This window comes from Schistocerca gregaria, chromosome 2 (assembly GCF_023897955.1).
Source record: "Schistocerca gregaria isolate iqSchGreg1 chromosome 2, iqSchGreg1.2, whole genome shotgun sequence".
Classification (NCBI taxonomy): domain Eukaryota; kingdom Metazoa; phylum Arthropoda; class Insecta; order Orthoptera; family Acrididae; genus Schistocerca; species Schistocerca gregaria.
Genome location: NC_064921.1, coordinates 293498509 through 293504659, shown reverse-complemented (window position 1 = coordinate 293504659; position 6151 = coordinate 293498509).

The window sequence follows — 6151 nt, the reverse complement described above, 5'->3', positions numbered from 1 at the left end:
CACACACACACACACACCAAACTATAGCTCCACCACACAATCAAAGATGACCGACGTCAGAAGTTATCGATAGAGAAAATTTATAACCTACTGGTGAGATATCATTAACTCGGTCCCTCTGTTTTTTGACAAGGGACAGAGTAGGATACTATGCAGAATTTAAGCATAAACCTTCATCTCCATTTTTAAGGTTACTTGCTAATTAAATTTCAACAGCTTCCTCAGTAATACTAGCCCAACAGCTATAAGTTCATGCCAGAATCTCGGTGTTGTAATAGTCCACAGGACGACCTGTACCAAGACAATCTCCTGCAACAGCAGATTTGCTCGGCTGTTCTAAGCCTGTGCTACGCTTATTCTCAATATACCGGTGCTCCACAGTCCTGATAGTCTGATCCATATAAAACATGCCACATCTACAAGGAATACCAATCGACACCCGCCCTACTCAAACCAAGATCATCGTGTACGTGGCCTTGGATCTGCTATGCAGAACATTGTCTTAGCACAGGCCATCCTATGGAATGTAACAACACAGAGATTCTAGCATGCACTTCCAGTATTAGGATAGTATTAGGGAAGCAGGTGAAATTAAATTAGTAAGCAGCCTTATAAATGGTAATGCAGATGTTTGCTTAAATTCTGCGTAGAATTCTGCTCTCTCCCTTGTCAAAAAGCAGAGTTAATGCTACCTCATCCTTCGGTTATTAATTTTCTCTATCGATAACTTCTGATGTCGATCATATTTAATTGTGTGGTGGCAGTACTGTTTACAGTTTTTGTGTGTGTGTGTTTCCGGAATTGCTCTGTGAACCGAGTTTTCAAATATCCTTCCACAATGCTTTGTGTATTGTGTATTATACCAGGGACCTAGAAACGACAGAGAGACTTCATCCCGCCATAGCCCTCAGTGGTTCACAATCCCACAGCAGTCCACCCACCCCCCCGCCGCCCCACACTGAACCTAAGGTTATTGTGCGTTTCACCCCCCCCCCCCCCCAGCCTTCCTTCCCTCCAGTACGTTTCATACCAGACGACAATAACCTAAATGTTTGCATGGTAGGGTAATTATGATGTACGCGTTCGTGGAGACAGTGTTTGTGCAGCAATTGCTGACATTGTGTAACTGGGTCGGAATAAGGGGAACCAGTCTGCATTCGGTGAGGTAGATGGACAATCGCCATAAAAACCATCCACACGCTGACCGGCACACCGGACCTCGACACTAATCTGCTGGGCGGATTCATGCCACAGACCGATACGCCTTCCCGCTCGGGAAGCAGTGAGTTAGATCGCGCGGCTAGCCGGGCCGGATCCACAATGCTTACTTGCTTTAGTTTTGCATTGAAAATGACAGTGTGTCCACATGTCGAAATATCAGCGGTTGTAGACGATGTCACCCGGCTCCATTCCTGTATATTATTGGAGCACGGTTTTTCACATTTATTATATTTTGGAAAATAATGGTTATAGAGGCACGAAAGAGGTAATTATTTCACTATATGGCTTAGATGAACAGCTAAAGATGTTTTGAGTAAGATGAAAACAAAAGAAAAGAACTCAAAAATGAAACAAGGCAGCTATTAATGCATAACACAGTGCTTCAAGCAATCGATACTAGGGACATCGTAGATAATACCTGAATTAATCAAAACTGTTCGAAAATATTTTTGAGGGTATGTGAGAAGCTACAATGAATATTTGGTGTGAGAATAAATTGAAACAATAAGACTATGAAGAAGAGAAAACGTAAACTTATATTGGGTAGATGTGACATGTCTGCCGTTAAGGTAACAGACAGCATAGCACCTACCAACAGTAAGAAAAATGTACAAGCATTCAAAGATTTCCTTAAGGGTTTGTGTATTTTAAGAGATGAAATGGAAATTTAACAATGACATTCTGGAAGTAATTCTGGAAGACGTGTATAAATCTATTCGTTTGTCAAGAGCGGTTGCAACTCAGAGGATCATAACAGGTCAACAGAAATGATAAGCTGGAGGAAACTTTATATAAATGAAATTTGCAAAACTATAAAAAGACTGACAAGTAAGACAATTTCCCAAAACCAAATAATGCAATGAATTTTCCTGTTTCAGAAGAAGGGAGACAGGAAAGTTATAAGAAAATTACGACCAGTCAACCTCTGTACATTACAAGATACTAGCACCACCAACAAGTTCAAACAAACAAAAATGCATTTTAATAAGAAGATGAAACAAGCTGACTTTAGAAGCGTTTCTTATACAATGGATCGTTCTTATGTCGTGAAAAAATTACACATCGTAGAAAATGGTATGAATTACGGCGAAAATCAACATGGATGACAATATCTAAGAATACAAAGTCACTACGATTGTTAGTTGTAAACGCAATTGTAGATTATGTTGAGCATACGATCGATGATTGCCTTCACAATGGCTATGTTTGCCTAGAAGTGGTATCTTATTAATCTCCATACTGAGCAAGAATTTACAGAAGCAGCAACAAGGAATTACATCTGAAGGATATGCTTCTATGGCTCGAGAGACTTGAAACTTCCAGAAGAGAAGTGAGGCGCTGGAGAAAAATATGGACAGATTAGACCTTGAATGAAAATACTGGCTGTGATTTGGACTGGATACATTTTGAGAAGAACATATTTACTGCACGGTGGTACTAAACGGAGATTAAAAGAAATTCATAGCCATGGAAGAAGAAGTGTTCAGTTACTTGATTCTTAGGGACCAAAAAAAAGGTGGGGGGGGCTATAGTATCTTGCAACACTTTTCAGACATCTGCCTCTTGCCAGCCAGCCCTGTAATAGACGTTTAATATATTTTCTGGTTCGATTTGGAAAAGATAGCATTCACTTTATGTGTGCTGCAGTCTTTTCCTGAAATTAGAAAAACTGCTACAGAAAAGTAAGGTTTTTCCAAGGTACAACACGTTCACATACCTAGGAAAGAATATTCTATTCAAATTTAAAAGTGTTGTCATCCAGAAAATCTTGCCGATACTGTATTTAATAGTCTGGTGTTACATTATTTCCCTACTACACACCAATAATCACAAAGTGAAATAACGTTAAAAAGAAGTATTATCAAAAGCCAGTTACAAATTAAAAACATATTGGAATAGAAACAATTGCTAAGTAACAATTTTACGTTTTCAAGACATGGAAAAATTTTAAGACATTAAATAAATTCAATTCATTTGCAAATATTACGTGTTCCACAGTACAACATGGTGCAGAACTGATGAAGCTCTGCTTTATCTCCCACACGTTAGGTAACTAGTTTTAAACATATACAGAATTTTACTCACCATAAATCTGTGCATCTGAAGAATTAACAATAGCCTACAAGTATCTTTAATGTATTGTACAGTACTTGAAAAGCATTCCTTCATGTAAGTCTAAAATCGGTCACTAGGGGAAATATCTACCAGAAAATTTCATGTGTTCCTCGGTATGCAGTCTGCCAGGTACAGCTCTCCCCCCTGGTATGTAACGAAGAAAAGAGAGAGAGAGACAAGTGAGAAGGAAAATTCACAAATGTGGATAACTGTAAGATAATGCTATAACAAAGAGCAAGACCCCGACTGTATGTGATTACTAGGCTAGTCGTGAACATCATGAGCACGTCTCACCGTATAAGTATTTAGGGATAACAGTAAGAAGCTACATAAAATAGGAGGGTCACGAGAAATCAGTAAGAGGTAAGGAGAAGGGAAGCTTTACATTTGCTGGAAGCGTTCCATGAAAGTGCAGTCCCTCTGTAAAGGAAAGCGTATATCGGAAGCTAGTGTGAGCAACTGTAGAGTGTTGTTCCAGTGTTTGCAGTCGTTATCAAATAGCCATGGCGACAGACTTCGAAAGAATTCAGGTAGCACCTAATAGGTCGATACAGCCAACACAAAAGTATAACAAAAATACCTGGGGTAATTAAATGGGCAACCCATTTGGATGAATTTAGAGATTCTGTATTTGAAGAAGATGTGCGACAATTATGCTGTCACTGGCGTACATATGGCGTAGCCATCACGAGAAGAAGATAAGCGAAATTACAACACCGACAGAGTTATCTTGCTCAGAACGCGAATGCAATAGGAAAGAAAAAAAATGCTCAAATGTGTGTGAAATCTTATGGGACTTAACTGCTAAGGTCATCAGTCCCTAAGCTTACATACTACTTAACCTAAATTATCCTAAGGATAAACACACATACCCATGCCCAAGGGAGGACTCAAACCTCCGCCAGGATCAGCCGCTCAGTCCATGGCCGCAGCGCCTTAGACCGCAGGAAAGCAAATCGATAGCACTAGCACGATGTACACTTCACCATATGCTGTACAGTGGATGGCTGAGTAAATATGTAGGTATAAAGGGTGATAAAAAAGAATGCGTATATCGAACGCACGTATTTATTAAACTGTAAAACTTGTGACATAATTTGCGGATATCTCAAGTTTAGATTAGAGACATTCAATTTGTCCTTCACCAATGACACGAACAATATCACGTCAATACCCGAATTCCTCCCATATTCGGGTGAGCATGTCCATCGTCACTGATGTTGTGGCAATACAGAGCCGGTTCTCTTCTAGGTTCTGGTGCATAAACGTAGTAGTGTTAAGGGGCTGGCTGTTTGTCGACGAATCCAGTGGCTCGGTAGAGTTTCATTCGATATTCATTCGCTTGGCGACTGCAGTGAGGGTGTGCCCGTCTTGTTGAAAAATGAAGTTGTCCTCGTTCATCCACAGAAACAAGCAGTTTCGTAAAGTAGCAAGATACTGCTGACCGTTAACCAAGTTGCCATCGAAGTAGAATTGGCTGTACGTGGGTGGGATACCGCACAAAACACACTGACTTTGGGTGAATTTCGTACATGTTCAGTATGTGCATGTGGATACTGTAGGCACCAAATTCAAAAATTTGAACACTGTATTTGTTTACTTCCCCACTAAGACGGAAAGTCGCTTCATCGCTTAGCTCGTAACGTGTGGGAAAGCGTTATCGTTGTCAATAACGTTCTGAATCTCTTCAGAAAATGCCACACGTTTGCGTTTGTCGTCATCATGTAGAGCCTGTAACAGCCTTCACTAGTACGTCTTTATAACCAACCGACGTCTCAAAACGAGCCAAATAGTCGTAGGCAGCTGTAAATCCAGACTAGCACGACGAGTTTATTTTGTAGGACCAGGTTGGAACGCGGTTCGAATACGTGCGATATATTCGTTGGAAACAAGAGAGCGGCCAGGACTCTTCCCTTACATACACATCTTGTGCCTACAAGCTGTCCATACCAGCTGCAAATGTCCCATCCATTCGGAGGATCAGTTTGGTACCTCAACCTGAAACGTCTCTGGATGCTAAAGTCGCTGATCAGGAAAGTAGGCATCGCGAACTCGAGAACACAAAATGATTTCTGCTGCCCAGTAGCCATTTTGCAATGTGTGACGGTAACCAAGCAACCAGACGACAAACGACATCTAGCGGCAATAAATATAAACTACGCAACGTATTCGTTCTTCCAATAACCGAGCCGTGGCGCAGCGATCGATAATTTGGACAACATAGTACATTGTGATAACACACTGTATAATCCACGTCCCTGGATCGGCCACTAATAATGTTTCACTGTTTGTTCGGCATCCAGTGCAGCCAAAAGCGGAGAGTAATTGCGACTCTCCCGTTTAACTAAAAAAACTTGTGTGATTTTACACTCCAGGGTATCAAGTGCAGGAGTTTCCAAATTTTCCTCTGACGGAGAACTTTGAGAATCTTGGAACTTTGATGGAACACCTTGTTTATTTTGAAGATTAAGAGAATTTTAAAAATGAGGAAAACTTGTTTTATTCAGTGATTACTTCAATTTTATAGCATAACTAGTAACACAGAAACCACGATAAAATTAAAAAAACAGTATCGCCAAAATTTCGAAAAGAATCCGCCATGTTTTTACTGAAACAGTTTTTCGCGAGCACTTGTTTACTTCCCGCAGAACACCAGAGCTCTGCGGAACACAGTTTGGGAAACCCTGGTCTAGCGTTTTAGCTCTCTCCTCCAAAAGGCACATTTGGTGTGAATCACAGAGAGAGTCGCGAAATGTAGGGAAAGGCAGAAGGTCATAGGGAAATGAGTGGCGATATGAAATCAGCAATTCGCAAA